Below are 20,603 nucleotides of genomic sequence, written 5' to 3'. Positions count from 1 at the left end.
CCGGCCGCCCGGCCGCCCGGCCGCCCGCGCCCCGCGCCCGCCCCGCCGCACCTACCCTGCCGGGCGCGCCCGGCCGCCCGCTCGCCCGCTCGCCTGCCTTCTTCGCTCCCAGCTCCCCGGCCTGCGTCCCGGCGCTCCGGACTGGATGCGCGCCGGAGCCCGACCGGCAGGGGGCGCCGCGCCCGAGCGCCTGGGAGCGTCCCCGGGCCCGCCTCCGCGACGCCCCCGCCGGCCCCACGAGCACCGGCGTCGACACCCGATAGATGCTCTGCGGCCCTGGTCAATGACAAGAGTCTCCTTGCTCCCGGGCACGCCCGGTCACCGTGCGACCGCAGTCGGAGTATCTGACTTGATCCTTGGTCAACTGATCCAACGCACAGCAAATGAAAGCTAGTGTTACGACAGGGGCCTGCCGTGAGTGGCAAAGACGCTTCCTCGGGTTTGGAAGCTTAGAGGTCACCTTACCTTCTCCAAACTCAGTGGGTAGATCTGTGAAGTTGGCATGAGCCTTTGAACTGCTTCCACATGCCTAAGGAGCTTCACGGTGAAGGTGAGGAGGACTCCTGGCGGTGTCTCTCGAAACGCAAATTCAGTTGACACTGAACAGCACCCTCTTTAAGCAGTGGCGGGTGACAACCTGTCCAAACCTCAGTGTTCTGTCACTAGAAGGGAACAGTCAATCGCGGCACCAAGCTGATAGCTTTATTGTAGAGACTAAAGGGGAAGTGCATTTACAGTTTTCTAACACAGCCCAGCACGGGATGTGGCATAATGTGTCCATTACATGCATTTTACAGTAGCTTTCTCGAGATATATTTGGCTCACGGTAAGCGCCATGTTTAGAATATATTTTGACATGTGTGTGCGTGCAGGAACTCCTCGACACTAAGGTGATGGGCATGCCCAAAGTTTCCTTGTGCCTCTTTGCAATCCAGCTTTGCATTGCCCACACACACAAGCCTCCCCCAGGCAACCGCTAATCTTCTATTACTGTACATTGGTTTGCATTTTCCAGAGTTAATAGGATCATACAGTATGAACCTTTTTTTTGGGGGGGAGGGGTATAGGACACTTCTCTCAGCATGATTATTTTGAGTTTTTTTTTTTTTATGCTGCCGCGAGGTATTCATTTCTTCTTGCCACTGGGTAATAATCATTATGAAGGGGCATACCAAATTTTAAACTGCTTATTGATGACATTTGAACTAGCGCCAGGTTTTTGCTCGTTACAGATTAATCTGCTATGAATGCATCTTTGTATGAAGACATTCTCTTATCTCTCTGGGTATAAATATCTAGGAAGGAAATGTCTGGATTCTTTTAGGTAACTTAACAAAATTAAGAAAATTCAGGGACTGCAGGTGTGCTCTATTGGTAGCGTGCTTGCCCACATGCTCAAAGCCCTGGGGGGCCTCTCCGACACCAGCCACGTAACCCACGTAACCCAGAGAAGGTCATTCTCGGGAACATAGCAAGTTTCAGGCTGGAGGTCCCCATGTTTCAAAGCTAAAATAACAACAAAAAGAAAGGAGGTTCTGAGCTGCTGTTCAAAGCGCTTCTGCCATTTCAGTTCCAGCCCACAGCACAGTAGGTCATCAGCCCACAGCACAGTAGGGCATCAGTGCCCCACATCCTCGTCAGCATCTGGCATGACCAGGCTTTTTAATTTTAGCCGTTCTAATAGTGTGATGAATTATTCCACTGCGGTTTTAGCTTCTGTTTCACTAATGACTAAATGTGTTAAATGTCTTGGCTCAGTAAATCCTGCTGGTTGAAGTTGTCTATTTGGGTCTTTCATACTTTAGAGGGTGTTTGCTTATTGAAACTTGAACTATTCATATTTCTTACAGATATACATCTTCTAAGTCACATGGTTGGCAAATGTTGTTTCCTAGTGTGGATTTATATTTTTTTGTCTCTTGATAAAACTCTTAAGTTTTGCAAAGTCCAATTTACTTTTTCTTCTTCCATAGACCAGATGTTTCACCAGATGTATAAGGCTCTTGTCCTGGACTCTTGTTTCATTTACATGTTTACCTGACCTTGCTTACTCTTGCTTTAAAATAAACGTTGGAATAGAGCAGCAGAAGCCCTTTTACACACGGAAGATTTAGTGTTGTGCCGTAGCACACGTATGTTGTGTGCAGTGGGAGAGCACACATATGTGGTGTGCGGTGGAGGAGCACACATGTGTGGTGTGCTGTGTTGTAGCACACGTGTGTGGTGTGCGGTGGGGGGAGCACACATGTGTGATGTGCAGTGGGGAAGCACACATGTGTGGTGTGCGGTGGGGGAGCACACAGCTTGATGGGACCCTGGATTTCCTAAGCACAAAAAGCACCGTGGGCTTCGTGACACAGGCCTGCCAGCCCAGCTCTGGCAAGGCTGGGACGCAGGGTCAGGATGACAGCAGCTAGCCTCTCATTTCTCACTGTCCTCTCTGCTTTTCCAATGCTGGCTTTCCAAGTCTAGGTCTTCCACATTTGCCTACAAACTTTGGACTCTGTTTGTCAAGTTCTACCAAATAGTAACAACAAGAAATCACTGGAATTTTTATCAAAACTGCATGAATTTAAAGCAGTCAGCATTGGGGAAACTTCCTTGACAACGGAACCAATGAATCCGTTTCAGCATTACGTGGTCTCTGTTTCAACATTACGTGGCCTCTGTTCTAGCATCATGAGGTCCCTGTTTAAGCATTACATGGTCTCCCGAGGGCTCTGGTGGCTGCAGTTTTTCATGAGACAAGTCTTACTCCCCTTCCAGGGTGCATTTCTAAACGTTTTGTTTTCGTGTGTGTGTGTGTGTGTGTGTGTGTGTGTGTGTGTGTGTGTGTGTCAGATGGGTCACTTAACAATTTGTACATTTCGATTTCCCATTATTCACTGGAACTATATAAAAGTACAGGTGATTTTTCTGTATTTTGCAACTTGGCTAACTTAAGATCAGATTACCCAAAGGAAACAGGACAAGACTGGACCCGTTAGCATTCCTCTATAAAAGGTGTGGGATTGGGGGGGTGGGGTGGGGAGAGGGGACTCGTGTGTTTATCTGTACATAACATACACTTTGTGACTTCTTCTAGGGAGTCTGTTTTTATTCATCCTAGACAGAGAGGGTAACCATGGTTATTCATCCTAGACAGAGAGGATAACCATGGTTATTCATCCTAGACAGAGAGGATAACCATGGTTATTCATCCTAGACAGAGAGGGTAACCATGGTTATTCATCCTAGACAGAGAGGGTAACCATGGTTATTCATCCTAGACAGAGAGAGAGGGTAACCATGGTTATTCATCCTAGACAGAGAGGGTAACCATGGTTATCCATCCTAGACAGAGAGGGTAACCATGGTTATCCATCCTAGACAGAGAGGGTAACCATGGTTATCCATCCTAGACAGAGAGGGTAACCATGGTTATCCATCCTAGACAGAGAGGGTAACCATGGTTATCCATCCTAGACAGAGAGGGTAACCATGGTTATCCATCCTAGACAGAGAGGGTAACCATGGTTATCCATCCTAGACAGAGAGGGTAACCATGGTTATCCATCCTAGACAGAGAGGGTAACCATGGTTATCCATCCTAGACAGAGAGGGTAACCATGGTTATCCATCCTAGACAGAGAGGGTAACCATGGTTATCCATCCTAGACAGAGAGGGTAACCATGGTTATCCATCCTAGACAGAGAGGGTAACCATGGTTATCCATCCTAGACAGAGAGGGTAACCATGGTTATCCATCCTAGACAGAGAGGGTAACCATGGTTATCCATCCTAGACAGAGAGGGTAACCATGGTTATCCATCCTAGACAGAGAGGGTAACCATGGTTATCCATCCTAGACAGAGAGGGTAACCATGGTTATTCATCCTAGACAGAGAGGGTAACCATGGTTATCCATCCTAGACAGAGAGGGTAACCATGGTTATCCATCCTAGACAGAGAGGGTAACCATGGTTATCCATCCTAGACAGAGAGGGTAACCATGGTTATCCATCCTAGACAGAGAGGGTAACCATGGTTATTCATCCTAGACAGAGAGGGTAACCATGGCTTGGAGAACTGATTCTTCTCACTTTGGTGAGCCAGGAAGTTTTGTCTTTTCCAAACCGGGTGTGGCCCGTTTCCTTTCCTTGCTTTATTGTTGCACGAGCTACCCGCTTTCCTGCAGCGTCATGTAGAAATGATGTGAGCAGATGTTGCTGCTTGTTCCCCATCTTCAGATGGAAGCACATCAGAGTTTTCACCTTGTAGCATGATGCTAGCCCTAGGTTTGTTATACTGAGGGCAGCGTCTGCTATTTTCTGTTGTGCTAAGGATTTTCATTTAAAAAAAAATGAATGTTGATTCCTGCACATGGGCTTTTTTTTTTAATTTATTAACACAGTGAATTACACTGACTCTCAAAGCTAATTAATTGCTAACGTTGTGTTTGGCTCCTAACATCACTGATTGTCTTTGTTGGCTTTGATTTGTTGATGTTTTGTTAATAACCATTTTTGTGAAGTGCCTTAGTCTTAAAACATTATACCTGGTATCACACTAATAGACTGGAGTGGGAAGCCCGCCGTCATCTTTTTTCTGGGAAATTTTATATGGAATGTATATTATTTCTTCCCTAAATGTCTGGTAGAATTACCCAGTAAAATTATCTGGAGTTTTCGCTGACAGAAAAAAAATTATTAGGAATTCAATTTAATTAATAAATATAGAGATGTTTGAGATTTTATTTAATTTATTTTTTTCTTTTCTTGAGTAAAGTTTGGTAGTTATTTCTTCCGAGGTGTGGTGGTTAGAATGAGAGTGGCCTCCATAGGCTCATATGTTTGAAGGCTTGGTCCCCAGTTGATGGAACTATTTGGGAAGGATTACTAGGTGTGGCCAAGTTGGAAGAAGTGTCTCACTTAGACTTAGGGTAGACTTGGGCGTTTTAAGAGGCTTTCTTTCCATGCCCTTTCCCATTAGTCTCCCCTTCTCTCAGCACCTTGGCTGTATACTCAACACTAAAGCTCTTGTCTACCTCTCCAGCACCCCCTTCTGTCAGGTGTCGGGCTTGCTGCCGGGATGGCCATGAACTAAACTAACCCCTGAAATGGTTAAGTCCCAGGAAACTCTCTCTTCTGTTAGTTGCCTTGGTTTCCTGATATTTTGATATTCTCTCTCTCTCTCTCTCTCTCTCTCTCTCTCTCTCTCTCATAACCACCTTTGTCTTTGTTGGCTTTTCTTCAGAGTCTGTCTTTGACCTGCACTGTGGCTTTCTTTCTTCTGCTTATTAGAATTTGGTTTGTTCAGCCTATACTTCCTCCGGTTTCTCAGTTCTGAGGTCACTGGTCTTAGCCCCTTCTTTTCTAATTTGGCCTTCTAATGCTATAGATCTCTCTGTGTGTTAGATTTTCATTTAAATTCCATTGACAACATCATTCCATTGCACTCCTGGGCTGTTCCAAGTGTGTCACCTAGTTTTCAGATTGGGATTCCCCCAGATAGCTGTCTATTGTCAGGTCCTAACTTCACGGTTCTCTGTGAACATGATTTGTGTGATTCCAACGCCTTTATGTTTTTTGAGACTTATTCCATGGCTCAGAAGTTAATCCACCTAAGCCAATGCCCCGCCAGAATTTGAGAAGGGTGTGCCCTCTGCTCAACAAACCTGAGTTAGGTCAAAGCAATGGGTAGTCCACTCTAATTCCTGTGTCCTTACTGACTCTCGTGCCTGGCTCTATTCTTTACTGAGAAATTTATATTGAAATAGCTGAGTGGTTGTGACATGGTGTTTCTCTATTACTCTTTTAACATGGCCTTTTCAAAAATAGACTTTGTACTAATTAACAGCATAAAGAACAAACAGAGTAGGAGACCCACCTGCCTCTGCCTCCCACCTGTCTCTGGAGTTCTGGGATCAAAGGCACATGCCTTCACACCCAGCCCTTGATGAACATTTTCACAAAAGAATATAGATAAAGGCCACAAGAGATAAAGAAAAATATTTACCATCACTGATCAGGGAAATACAAACTAAACCACAATGACCTGTCATCTCACACCTGTGAGAATGATTACTTTTTTTTTTTTTTTGAAGTTGGAAAGGTGAGGGTAGATCTGGAAAGCGTTGGGGAAGTGGGGGTGAATATAAGCAAAATACAAGGCAAGCAGGTATGAAACTCTCTAATAATAAAGATATTATGCCACTGAAGGATTGTGTTTAGTGTTTTTTTTTCACAGTGAAATAGAGTGATTTTTTTTATTTTTTTCCATTTTTTATTAGGTATTTAGCTCATTTACATTTCCAATGCTATACCAAAAGTTCCCCATAGCCGCCCACCCCCACTCCCCTACCCACCCAATGATTACTATTTTTTAAAAATAGGTTTTGACAAGCATGCAAAGAAAAGCAGACCCTGATATTCTGTTGGTAGAAATGTAAATTTATACAGAGGTGATAGAAAATAGCATGAAAGTTTCTCCAAAAAAATCAAAATCTAAACAGAACGACCATAATATGCAGCAGATGCAGCAGATGCAGCAGATGCAGCAGATGCAGCAGATGCAGCAGTGAGCATGAGGTCAGTCAAGGGGCAGAAAGACCCTGAGTAGGGAAAGCACTTGCTGCCATGCCTGGTGATCCGGGCTCAAGCTCTAGGACCCACAAGTGAACGAAGAGAGCAGACTCCTATAAGCCATCCTCGATCTCTGTGCCCGTGAATGCTTCTCTCCTGAAATAAGCAGATGGATGAATACAATGTAACCAATGGGAACAAAACAGGTATTTTACAGAGACACCTGCAATCCTATATCCCAAGTATCATTATTCATAGCTGCCAAGCTAAGTAAGCAGTCCGGGTGCCTCTCAGCTGATGACAGGAGAAAGGAAATGTGTAGCCACACAGTGGGATGCTACTGCAAAGGAGAGCCTTTCCTTATGGTTCTGGGATGAGCCTGAAAGCATTAAGTGGGATAAACCAAACCCAAAAAGGCAAACACTGCTGGATCTCATGTACATGGGGCAACTGATAGAGCTGAGCTCATACGGCAGAGAGCAACATGGTGCTTATTAGAGACAGGAGCTAGGGGAGATGGAGGTTGTTAGACCTAGGACACAAAGTATCAGTCAGAAAGAATTGCTTCAAGAGATCTAATAAGTCAGGGCAGCTGTAGCTAATCACAACACATTGCACACTTGGAGACTGTTAGATGTTCAATATTCTTGCCACAAAAATGAGGAATACTGATTAATTATCTAAATCTAAGAATTTTCCATTATATGCATATTTCATAGTATAAATATTATATACCATAAACATACAGAATGTGTGCAATATAAAGTATATTTTTGCCAATTTTTAACACACACCCCCAAGAGTTAAGTTTCTTGTAAGCAACATTTGCCGGAGCCTTACATAGACTACATCCTAGCAATTTCTAGTTTTCCAGTGCATCTCGCTACTAACATTTTCAAGTGGCTGGGGAAGCAAGTTATACTTCATTACTAATATGATTGGGATTAAATCTAAAGTTGACCTATTTTCTAGTTGTTCCCACCTATGCTCTATTTTCTCTTTATCTGCATTATTTCATTTCACTGGAATACATTTTATTATTCTCTTCACCTATGTTGGCTGATTAGCTATAAACTTAACGATTTACAGTAATTTTGTCACTGAATTAAAGTGACTCTTTGAACTTGGTGTGTTTCATGTGCAGTTGGCATCTAGTGTCTAATCACTGGATGGATGAATGGACAGTTGATTTCTTTTCTTGCATGAGCAAATACTGGATACCTGCTAAGGCACTCCAACAGAGTAACTAAATCATGGTGACTGAACAGGACAAGAGGAGGAGGAATGGTTAAAATGTTGCAAAAGCTTTTATGTGGGGTGATTCATAAAACCTCCAAAAGTTGGGGGGGGAATTGCATTCAGTTTGAAAGTTTAAATACCATGATAAACTCTTCATAAATAATCCCATTTCAGAGTAGTGGTGAACCCATCAAGTAAACACCACGAACAAAGCTCAAAATCCCAAACTGGAAAGTAACAGTCTGGACAGCAAGTCGTCATTAAAAGTTAATGGGGTGGGGGGTGGAGTGGGGGTGGAGAGATGGCTCAGCGGTTAAGAGCGCTGACTGCTCTTCCAGAGGTCCTGATTCCCAGCAACCACATGGTGGCTTACAACCATCTGTAATAGATTCTGATGCCCTCTTCTGGTGTGTCAGAAGACAGCAATAGTGCACACACATATATATAAAATTAAAAAAAGAAAGTTAATGGCAGCAGACATGGCAATGGGCAGAACCATGTTGCAGAGGTGGTGATATGGGAAAAGATAAATTGAGTTCAAATGATGGTGTTGCGTAGAGACATCCAACTCTGTCCCCTTCAAAGGGCTTTCCTACTATGACTTAGAAATTGAGCCATGCACACTTTTGCACTTAACTTTTGTTTAAATAAGCAATATAATGGTTAAAACGTGCATTTGTTCCTTACTGAATAGTTAAAACATGCATGTGCTCCTTATTAAATCTGTGCTCTTAAAAAAAAAACCAAGCTCTTGGGGGTGATCAACAGGCATCTCTCAGGCAGTGAACGAGGATAGCACTCTAAATCCTTCCTCCAATATTTTAACAAGTATGGAAATCCACCCTATGGGATTCCAAGGGTTCCAGTAGTAGAAGCGTTACCTTTAGGTAACAGGTTGCTAAACATACAGACTTCTCAAAATACAAGAATATGTGTAGACCCAGTGGATAATCTTCAAAACATCAGCACCATCAAGGGTCTCCCTCACAGCTAAGCTCTTCTGAGGGCAGAACTGGATGAGGAGTGAGCTTTAGAAAGATGGAGAAGGAGGTGAACGTAGCCAGTGCTGCTCCAGGGTGAGCGGGACCAGAGGTGGAAGCCCTCAGAGCAAGCTCCCACACAGGAAATACCTGGAACGTCTGCCCAAGGAAAAGCTGCAAGAGCAGCGTGCCTGAAGATTTTAGACTCAAAGAGCCCTTTGAAAAATCTAATGAAAATCATAGACTTCTCTCTCTTTTTGGAAAAAAATGACCTATTCTGTGCATATATAGCTGTCTGTGTGCGCAAACACACAATTTTGCATGGATTGTGGGCCACATCCTTGTACTCCAGATTAGCTACTCCCAGTGCACCCAGATGCCTTATGTATGAAGTGGAGCTAGGCATCTTCCATCTCAGACCATCCCTGAGTCTCCAGATCGGTCCCTGCCCTCACAGCCTCCTTTAGAGGTCACCCAAGGTTTCCTAAATACCCAACAGGAGGATCCTTTCCTTCTCGGGCTCTTCTCTCTCGCTTGCCCATTCTGCTCAATAATAACTTAGTTAACTTTCTATCCTCTTTCCAGACATGATTGCTTCCTATAAATTTATTCTTCCACGGAGACAGGTTTTAATACCCCAGCTCTCTGTGATGCCAGCAGATGCTCCAGTCTGAAGATTTTATCTCTGAGATTACTCCTAATCTCCTCCAGCAAAGGGAGGTCCAGCAGACAGTAGGCAATGGGGAAAAAGACCGCACACTCTCCATTGCTGCCCCTGTGAATCCCCATGACGCCCACCCGTGCCTCCTGTGGTAGCTGGAAGGAAGGCTTTTCTAGGTTTAGCCTACTCGTGGGTGTGGCTTTGCAGAAAACCTTTCCCAGGCTGCCAGGACGGTTCATCAGGCAGCAGTGTCTGCTGTCAAGGCTGACCACTTGAGTTGATCCCTTAGACTCACATGGTGGAAGGAATGAGTCACCTCCCACAAATTATCCTGTAACCTCCACCTGCCCAATGTGCATGTGCTACACATACACACACGCACACACATGTGCAAACATGCACACACAAACATACAAGCATACACACATGAACACATGCAAACATGCACACACATATAAGCACACACAAACATACAAGCATGCACACATACATACAAACATGCATGCACACATGCACACACAAACATATAAGCACACATACACACAAGCACGCACGCGCACACACACAGGTACATACATGTATGCACATACAACCACACAGGCATGCACACATGCACTCACAAATGCCCTAAGAAATTAAAAATAATTTTAAAAATTCTTTAAGTTCCCAACTAATTTTCATCTATGAGAATATGCCTCGTGTCTGAAGCCCAGCCTTGAGACCCCACTGCTGGTTCTGAGGATCATTTTCTGTAGGTGCCAGTCTACAATAGCCACGGTTGAGAGATAGTGTTTGCTGTGACCACACATGCAGGCTATAGAGACAGGCATGATGGATTAAAAGCCACACTTTGCCTTTTCATCTTGCTTGCTCAGTTATATAACCACCAAGCTCTGCTTTCCTGGTCTTTGAAAAGGAGAAAACGTTAGTTCTCATCTCGTGGTGGTTTGATAGGACCACAATGGTCTGTGTACAGAAGCACTTAGTGTGCTGCTTACCCCTCCTAAGCACCTAGTAGGTGTTAGTATATTATCACCATGGCCAGAGAGAGCCCATCTATAAAAGACCTGCAAGAGTCTTAATATCAAAAGTCCTTAAGTCCTAAACACCCCGCTTTCCGCTGCCGGTGCCCTAATTAGCTCTTGCCACTACTATAGTGAAAAGAGAATTTCTAACCGAGTACTGTTAATTCTTTCTTCCTTCGATCGCAGGCTCCCAGAGAGGGCAGGATGTATTTATCTGCCATGCTGCCTTTGGATTTAGCCCTGTGACTTAGTTCAGTGAGCTGTAGCAGGGATGATAATGGCTTTGCATGTGCCTTCACACAATGGGCTTAGTCTCTGGCACAGAGGTCAATGCTGAGAACATCGTGCCCTGGTTAGTCCCTGACAGAACTCTGTGGAGATCATGGAAGCACCCCAGAGCTGCCCCACAACCAGGCTGACCTCAGCCAACTTGCAGCCAACCATAGGCTCCATGTTGAGGAAACACCTGGAGTAAAAGCTACATTGTTATACAGCTGTAGCTGACTGATGTGGCCTCCTTTTCAGGTGGTCTCTCCACCACCTGTTGCTCTCTGTACCTGCCAGTCTCCATATTGCCATATTTATTTGTCTGAAGTTAATCAAATCAATCACTCACAGAAATCTTTGACAGCTCCTGTACTGGCTAGTTTTGTGTCAACATGACACAGGCTGGAGTTATCACAGAGAAAGGAGCTTCAGTTAGGGAAATGCCTCCATGAGATCCAACTGTGGGGAATTTTCTCAATTAGTGATCAAAGGGGGAGGGCCTCTTGTGGGGGTATCATCCCTGGGCTGGTAGTCTTGGGTTCTATAAGAAAGCAAGCTGAGAAGCCTGGTGTGGTGGCGCATACCTTTAATCCCAGCACTCAGGAGGCAGAGGCAGGCGGATTTCTGAGTCTGAGGCCAGCCTGGTCTACAAAGTGAGTTCTAGGACAGTCAGGGCTATACAGAGAAACCCTGTCTCAAAAAAAGAAAGAAAGAAAGAAAGAAAGAAAGAAAGAAAGAAAGAAAGAAAGAAAGAAAGAAAGAGAGAGAGAGAGAGAAAGGGAAGGGAAGGGAAGGGAAGGGAAGGGAAGGGAAGGGAAGGGAAGGGAAGGGAAGGGAAGGGAAGGGAAGGGAAGGGAAGGGAAGGGAAGGGAAGGGAAGGAAAGGAAAGAAAGAAAGAAAGAAAGAAAGAAAGAAAGAAAGAAAGAAAGAAAGGAAAGAAGGAAGGAAAGAAGGAAGGAAGGAAGGAAAGAAAGAAAGAAAGAAAGAAAGAAAGAAAGAAAGAAAGAAAGAAAGAAAGAAAGAAAGAAAGAAAGCAAGCTGAGCAAGCCAGGGGAAGCAAGCCAGTAAGGAACATCCCTCCATGGCCTCTGCATCAGCTCCTGCTTCCTGACCTGCTTGAGTTCCAGTCCTGACTTCCTTTAGTGATGAACAGCAATGTGGAAGTGTAAGCCAAATAAACCCTTTCCTCCCCAGCTTGCTTCTTGGTCAGGATGTTTTGTGCAGGAATAGAAACCCCGACTAAGACAGCTCCCTATAGCTGACATAATGAAGATGAAACTCCACAGGACAGCATTCAAATCCATTCATGTTAGGCCGAGGTTACTTCCCCCTCCTCCTCTCTCTTGTATATACATACGTGGGGGTGGGCATGCGCGCGCACGCGCGCACGTGTGTGTGTGTGTGTGTGTGTGTGTGGTGTGGTGTGTTTAGGCTAGCATCAAGTGTCTTTCTAGCTGATTCTCCACCTTATATATTAAGCCAGGGTCTCTTGAAGAACCCAGAGTACACAGTTCTGGCTTGTTCGGCCACCCAGCCTGCTACAGGGGTTCCTTGTCTCTGCCTCCCACATGCTGGGATTACTGGTGGGTTCCCACACTGACCTGCCATTTTACATGGCTTCTAGGGATCCAAACTCTGGTCCCAGGCCATGGCAAGTGCTTTATGCGCTGGTAATTTGAACAGAGCATCCCCATGGGTCATGTATATATGTATATGTATATATGTATATATGTATATATGTATATATGTATATATGTATATACGTATATACGTATATATGCATATATGTATATATGTATATATGTATGTGTGTATGTGTGTATGTGTGTATGTGTGTATGTGTGTATGTGTGTATGTGTGTATGTGTGTATGTGTGTATGTGTGTATGTGTATATATGTATATATGTATACTCGGTTCCCCAGTGGTGGTGCTGTTTGGAGAGTTATGAAGTCTTCAGGAAATGGAGCCTTACTGGAGGAAGTATGTCACTGAGGCCAGGCTTGGAGGGTTTACAACCTTGCTCCAACCCCAGGGCTTGTTCCTCACCCACCCCCTTTCTCTGCTCTCTCCATCTCTCAGCAGCCTGCTCTGGCTCCCTGCTGCCCATGCCTCCCCACACCATCATGAACTCTCCCTCTGCAACTGTAAGCTGGAGTAAACACTTCCTTCTTAAACGACGGCCTTGGTTGTGGTACATTATCACCGAAACAGGAAAGTAACACACCCACTGAGTGATCTCCTCAGCCAGAGACTAACTTCCTCCTCACCTCCACAACCTCCCCCCTCACCTCCACAGCCTTCCCCCTCACCTCCACAGCCTTCCCCTCACCTCCACAGTCTTCCCCCTCACCTCCACAACCTTCCCCCTCACCTCCACAGCCTTCCCCCTCACCTCCACAGCCTTCCCCCTCACCTCCACAGCCTTCCCCCTCTCCTCCACAGCCTTCCCTCTCTCCTCCACAATCTTCCCCCTCACCTCCACAGCCTTCCCCCTCTCCTCCACAGCCTTCCCCCTCTCCTCCACAGCCTTCCCTCTCTACTCCACAATCTTCCCCCTCACCTCCACAGCCTTCCCCCTCTCCTCCACAATCTTCCCCCTCACCTCCACAACCTTCACCCCCTTACCTCTTGTGGCTTCAATCCATGGGCCCCAGTTGCAGCATCCTGTGTCATTCCAGATGTGCTGTGCTGGGTCACATCTGCACAGTTGCTTACACAGTTCACCCTTCCTTTCCTTAACTTTATTTATTTATTTTCTTTTTAGGCTAGGTTGGCCTCAAACTTGCAATCCTTCTGCCTCAGCCTCTTGACTACTAGGCTTATACACATGCAGTATCAACGTCTGTCCATTGCACCTCAGAGTCTAACCTCTACTTCACACTTTATAAAGCTAACCCTTCTCTGACTTCCTCCCAAGTCAAAAAATCAATAATATATTCTCTCTCTTTTTTTTAACATTTTATTTATCTGTTGCGTGTGTGCATGTGGTGGTTGGAGAAAATCCAGCTGTGAACAGTTCTCTCCGTCCACCATGAAGGCTCCTGGGGATCTGGCCACCACAACGTGTCACAGCTATCTATGTATGCGCGTGAATCCACGAGCCCATTTGTCTTTCCATCTGTCATCTCTCTTCTTAGCTATCACATGCATTCCCAGAAACAAAGACTGTGTTCCTGGTGTTCCGTTGACCTCCATAAACTGTGACTAACCAATCATGCGCAGGACCCCAGGGCCAGATATTTGAACTTGTCTTAGTCAGGGAAACATCATGACCAAGAAGCAAGCTGGGGAGGAAAGGGTTTATTCAGCTTACACTTTCCACATTGCTGTTCATCACCACAGGAAGTCGGGACTGGAACTCAAGCAGGTCAGGAAGCAGGAGCTGATGCAGAGGCCATGGAGGGATGTTACTTACTGGCTTGCTTCTTTGGGCTTGCTCAGCTTGCTTTCTTATAGAACCCAAGACTACCAGCCCAGGGATGACACCACCCACAAGAGGCCTTACCCCCTTGATCACTAATTGAGAAAATACCCTACAGCTGGATCTCATGGAGGTATTTCCCCAACTGTAGCTCCTTTTTCTGTGATAACTCCACCTTGTGTCAAGTTGACACAAAACCAGGCAGTATAGAACTTTTCTTCCATTCGCCACTGTACAGTGAATCTCCCAGCCCCTGGACACCTTTAGTTCTTTGAAATTTCCCAAGCCTTTGGGACCCTAACTGTGCATCAAAGGCATGCCAGGTCATGAACCAGCCAGGGGATTTGGTAGACATTTTGGCTTTTCTAGGGAAATGCCAACACTCAGTGTTACCTTGAAGTTGTTGACAGTTTCAGCTTTATGTGACAAACTTTCTCTGAAATGACATCTTTATAACGCTAGATTTTTCGACGTTCTTTACAAAGAAAAGACAATGTGGCAATCAGGATGGAGCAGGAAAGTGGCCCTGTGGGATCAGATCTGGAGCTCCTGCTGGATAGGAACTGTGTAAAGATCGACAGAGTCCACCTGCTCTGAGCAAACTCGCGCTGTGATTTATGGGTAAATTTACCGCTCAGTGTCAAGTTAAGGAAACAACTTAGCTGTCAGGATGCGGCAGCTTATTAAGTTGTTGGGGCCTAATTAGCCCCAGAGATACCATTCAAAAGTCACCAAGACATTAAGGGTTCAGGAAATTGAGAAGGTTCGGGAACGTCTGCCGTATGGCGTGTCACCCTTCCAGATCTTTCCCCGTACCTGGGATGTCCAGGACCATCTGGTAAACTCAGGTTTGTGCTTCAAAGGGATGAGCTGAGATTCAGGCTCCCTCAAGACATCTGGCTTTCACAGGTTAGTGCTGGGGTAGGGATGAGAGCATTCTGGCCAAACACCTGCTTCCCAGGGATGCCGATGAGAGCATCCTGGCCAAACACCTGCTTCCCAGGGATGCCGGCGACTCTGTCAGCAGTCTGGGTCTAGTGAAGCTCATCAAATAATAAAAGCTTTGCCCATTTGTGGAAAATGTCTCCAAGAAAAAACCCTGGAGCCCTGTTGACTGACGTGTTTCTCTCAGACCCGTCAATGGACCTCTCAGCAAACCCAGACATTAAATTCTCCCCAGCTCCCCTCCCCACAAGAGACCGGCATTTTTCACCTAATTTGTCTTGAAGGTTTCTTGGTTGGCATCTTCGCCCGGACTCTTCTTCAGTTTTTCTTTCTACTCTACATGCACAGGGTTCCTCTAAAATATACACCAAGCTATACTACTTTAAAAACAAAAAACCAAAACAAACAAACAAACAAAAAAACCCCAAAACATAAAAAAATCAAAGGTTGTCCTGAGAGAGATCAAAAGATATATTGGTTAAGTGGTACTTTTCTCACTGCGCATGCCCACTGGTCCTCACACACCCAGTACAAGCAAGCCTCTAGCTGCGCATGCCCACTGGCGATCCTCACAAGGCCCAGCCTCCAGCCTTTTGCACCTCAGGATGCTTCTTCCCCAGGGTGCTCCCACACTTTCGTCAGGTTTTACCGCTTGCACCTCTCTTCAGTGAAGTCTTCCCTGACCAAGCTGCCTTGTCTGTTTTGTGCCCTGGATGTACATTCTATGACACAACAAACTTTAAAAAAGAGAGAGAAGAGGAAAGCCAGCAGATGCTGGCACTACTGAGAGAAGCTAAAAGATCTAAGGAAATAGAGCTCCTACGATAGAATGGAAGTTTGGGATCATTTAGAGAGAGAGAGAGATGTCACAGCTGCTCGCCGCAGAGCTGTGTGTAGGATGAGCCTACCGGCTAGGTACAAACGTGAAAAGGGAATTTGTAGGACTGTTTAGGCAAGAATTTTAGCCAGTTCTAAAACACACTTATCGAGTGAGATAAATTAAGAGTCTAAAAGAGTTACCTAAAATTTTACTCTAAGAGGAAAAGCATGCGCTAGAATGGATTATGATGAAGACAATACCAACTGAAATAAGAGAGAAACACCGGAACCCTGTGGCTAAGCACACGAGATTCTCAGTCTTCGTGTGCCCTTCTTGACACAAGCTAGACTTATCTGCGAAGAGGAAGCCTCAATTGAGAGAATACTTCCATCATATGACCTATGGGGCTTTTTTTTTTAAATTATTGATGTGGAAGAGGCCAGCATGGTCCTAGGTTGTATCAAAGCAAACTGATCAAGCCATGGGGAGCAAGCCAGTGTCTCCATGCCTCTGCTCTGGCTCCTGCCTTGAATTCCTGCTCTGACTTCCCCTCATCATGATTACGATGCATGGGCCAAATAAATCCTTTCCTCTGAGGAGGGCCCAGGACTCCGTCACCAGCTGCCTTTTCCTTCTCTGCCACAATGGTCCCATACATGTGATTTTCAAAGCCAAGGTTCCACTGCGTGTTGATTACAGCACTGTGTGTGTGTGTTTGTGTGTGTGTGTGTGTGTGTGTATGGGTGTATGTGTATATTCTTCTGTTTGTTTATATGTGTATATGTGCATGCATGCATGTATGTGCATGCTTATATGTATATGTGTCTGTGTGTATATGTATGTACTGTATATATGTGTGTATGTGTGTATTCTTCTGTTTATATGAGTGTATGAATATGTGTATGCATGTATATGAGCATGTTTATATGTATGTATATGTGTATTTGTGTATGTATGTGTATGTACATGTGTATATGTGTGTATATGTTTGCATGTATATGTGTTCTGTTTTATGTGTGTATGTATAGGAACATGCATGTGTGTATGTGCATGCTTATATGTATGTAATGTATATGTGTGTACATGTATATATTTGGGTATATGTGTGTATTCTCCTTTTTGTGTATTTATGTGAGCATGTATGTGCATACTTATATGTATGTGTTTATGTGTATGTATGTATATCTGCATGTGTATATGTGTGTCTATGTATATGTATGTTATTACATGTGTATATGTGTGTGTATATATATATATATGTGTGTGTGTGTCTGTGTGTGTGTGTGTATTGCTGAGGACTAAATCCAAGGTCTGCACATGCAGAACAAGCACTTCATATCCCCAGCCTTAGCATTTACTATTGTTTAGTGCTCATATCAAAAACTTCATAATGACGAGGACTAGGTCTTTTAAACACATGCAAAAAAAATTAACTATCTCTCATGTTTTATCCAAAAGGTTTCTACAAAGACCTATGTGTCTTACCATTTAACAATGTATCTAAGAAGTCTTTTCATGGTCACACATAGCAAGTTTCTCTGTTCTTCATTTTAGCTGTATGATATTCCACTGTGTGGGTGTTTTGTAATGTATCTAGCGAAGGAATATCCCATAATCCCTTCTGTTCAAGGTATAAGAAATTACCTTATAAGTATTTGATATATAAGAAATTACTTTATGATACCCTCAGGAGACAAAGCATGGTTTTAACAAAACAGATGAACATAGGCGCAGGGAAGGACCCAACTGTAATGTCTTAACACTAACCAGAGCTTAGACTGCAAAGGGTGATTATCCAATCAGGGAGTGAGTCACATGACTAAAAGCTCACATCCAGAAGCAGGCAGGCTACTGGGGGTACCCTCAGGTGAACTGTCCCCCTACACCTCTGAGTCTTTGTCTTCAAATATGGAACCATTGGTTTTCTTGTCCTCCAGGAGTCACTTGAGGAAGGACTTTCCTGGGTCACAGATCCAAAGCCATCACCCTGCTGACAGGGAGGCCTGCTGTCTGGGGCTCTGTCGGTGGCCATGAGAACTTGTGATTTGCTTGTTGACACCCTGGCAGATCGGGAAGCAGAGCTTGAGTGCAAGGCTGTAATTCATGAAAGCCTGAAACACAGTGACCTGCATCTGCTAGCTCAACCCCAGGACCTGAGGTCGCACAGCTTCCCCCAAACTGCACCGCCAGCAGGGAACATTCTGGCTTTGGACCATCATCAAATGGCAGTAAGGAATTGAGACCATTCATATAAGGCAGGTCCTGGTGCGTCTTCAGGATCCACACAGGTCCTGAGGCACTGAAGGGTAAGATGCTTAGACGGCAGCAGGATCTGGAAGGGAAGGAGCTGTCGTGAGCAGAGGTGCAGAGATGAGACCCATGCATGGGCCTGGATACCAGACACCAACACATGTGTGGTAAAGGGTACATGGTCTCCTGGAGAGTAATATCAGTGTGTGAGGAGCAGGTGTGGCAGCAGTCCCAAGATGGCGCCAGGGACTGCAGCCAAGTTTTATGACTTGCACCTGACTTCCTCATACACCTGAAAATAAGCCACATCCATTGGGTGAACTGCGCAGGTGCACCATGATGCAAGATCGAACCATATGACGAGTGATGATTCTGGCCAATGGACTGCTGTTCCGTGAACTGAGCTGATGGGGCGTGGTTGAAGGGTTATATAAGGGATTGCTATTGGGGGCGGGAAAGAGGATTACTAGAGAGATTGATTTCTGGAGAAAGATCCCTACATGCATGTTGAAAGGTTCCTGAATAAACTGCTTTGAGAAGAACGTAGTGTCGTCGTTCCTTTCTGCTGGAGAATAGGAGACGACATCAGTGGACTCAGAGATGTGGACTCTGTTGGCTTTTAGTTTTGAGGCAGGATCTTACTGTGGGTCCCAGGCTGGGCACAAATTCAAATCTTCCTTCCTTGGCCTCTGCGGGCTAGATGTGGATTTTGATAACAACTTGATTTTAATTTTTATTTATTTATTTATTTACACTCCAGATTTTATTCCCCACCCCCATCCACCCTCTAACTGTTCCGGATCCCATATCTCCTCCCCATCCCCCGCCCTGTCTGCAGGGGGATGTCCTCACCCCCACCTTCCACCCCATCTGACCCCTAAACTCCCTGGGGCCTCCAGTCTCTTGAGGGTTAGGTGCATCATCTCTGATTGAACAGAGACCAGGCAGTCCTCTGCTGTATGTGTGTTGGGGGCCTCATGCTGGTGTATGCTGCCTGTTTGGTGATCCAGTGATAACAAACTCTTAACACCACTGTAGATCCCCAGGGATGGCTTGGCAGTGTGTCTGTCAAGCATGGGGGATGGTATAGCAGTGTTTGTGTATGGGGAGATGGTATGGCAGTGTGTCTGTCCAGAAGATGGCACAGTAGTGTGTCTGTCTAGGGAGAGACTTTGAACAAGGACAGTTTAAAACGGGATCTGGATGAGAGGAAGAGCAGAGGGAAACAGCTCTCTGCTCTTTTTATGCTGACTTGGATACTTTATAAGCTTGCTCTGCTCTTGCCTTTACCTTTTAAGGTGTGTGCGTCACAAGCCCTTCTGCAGAAATAGCAGGCTTGAAGAGATTAAGTATGTCATCCCTGGCTAGAGAGCAGTGGACTGGAAACATTAAATATAAACCTAAGCTGGGCATAGTGGCACATGCTTTAATCCCCACACTCAGGAGGCAGAGGCAGGTGATTCTCTGTGAGTGTGAGGCCAGCCTGGTCTACACAGAAAGTTCCAGGCCAGCCAAGGCTACACAGTGAGACTATCTAAAATATATATTACATAGTATGTGTGTGTGTGTGTGTGTGTGTGTGTGTGTGTGTGTGTGTGTTTGTGTCTCTCTGTGTGTGAAGTTATCTTACTGCAAGCAGACTCATAAAGCTGATAAGGACAGATAAGGTTTCAGGAATTTTGTGAGCATTTTGCACACATAGTCTTATTAAGTAAATGATGTAAACTTAGATTTTAGCAAATTGTCTCTTCCTGGTCACTTTTCCTGTCCTTGCTGTTGATAGTGCTTTATGGCATTTACCTCCCGTGTGTGTGTGTGTGTGTGTGTGTGTGTGTGTGTGTTATGTGCACATGTGTGTGAGCATGCGTGTGTATGTGCATGCATGTGCATGTGTGTTTGTGTGTGTAAGGAATACCGTACAATGGCATTACTGTTCATCTCTCCCCACCTCCACCTTCAGTGAGTTCACACCGAGAGACTGAGATTGGCCAATCCCCTCAGATTTACAACACTTGCTACAAATCAGGCTCAACCTATTGTCCTGTCATCTGCCTCACAGTACAAAGAAGGCAATGGGAACTAGTAATGATGCAGATGTGTGTCCGTGCCTCGTCTCTACGGCTGTGACATTTGTGTACCACAGAAGCACCATGGAAATACCCCCACTATCTCTGTTTCCATGCTGTTCTTCCTCATGGAAATAGATAAAATATCAGCCAGTTCACGTCAGAAGTGTGCTAACATGTCATTTACAACCATGGATTGGCAAAGGGTATGATGCTCAGGATAGAATCTTTAAAATGCTATTAAGAATCAACCGACAACTCATTTAACTCAGATTATTATACAGTTTGTGTAAATCATCTGTGGCACATGTGTTCTCTGTCCATCCTCTATCGCTCATATGTTCTATGTACATCATCTGTTACA

The 20,603-nt window shown here is 45.0% G+C and overlaps 1 protein-coding gene across 9 annotated transcripts in view; it reads right to left on the bottom strand.

Annotated features, from left to right (window-relative positions):
• The window catches only part of Scn8a (sodium channel, voltage-gated, type VIII, alpha), a 176,076-nt gene extending 175,140 nt beyond the window's left edge, over positions 1–936 (bottom strand). For 5 of the 9 annotated variants that reach the window (XM_006520656.2, XM_017316512.2, XM_017316517.2 and 2 more), the window contains exon 1: positions 56–161. The gene's annotated coding sequence lies outside the window, so the exon portion shown is untranslated. Of the gene's footprint in view, positions 1–55; positions 173–465 lie in introns of those variants that run through there. The other 4 variants (XM_017316515.2, XM_017316519.2, XM_017316516.2 and 1 more) reach the window with 4 other exon arrangements.
• Between the last annotated feature and the right edge of the window lie 19,667 nt (positions 937–20,603).

Source organism: Mus musculus, chromosome 15, assembly GCF_000001635.26.
Source record: "Mus musculus strain C57BL/6J chromosome 15, GRCm38.p6 C57BL/6J".
Classification (NCBI taxonomy): domain Eukaryota; kingdom Metazoa; phylum Chordata; class Mammalia; order Rodentia; family Muridae; genus Mus; species Mus musculus.
The sequence above is the reverse complement of the archived record's forward strand: the minus strand, read 5'-3'. Positions and strand labels throughout refer to the sequence as shown.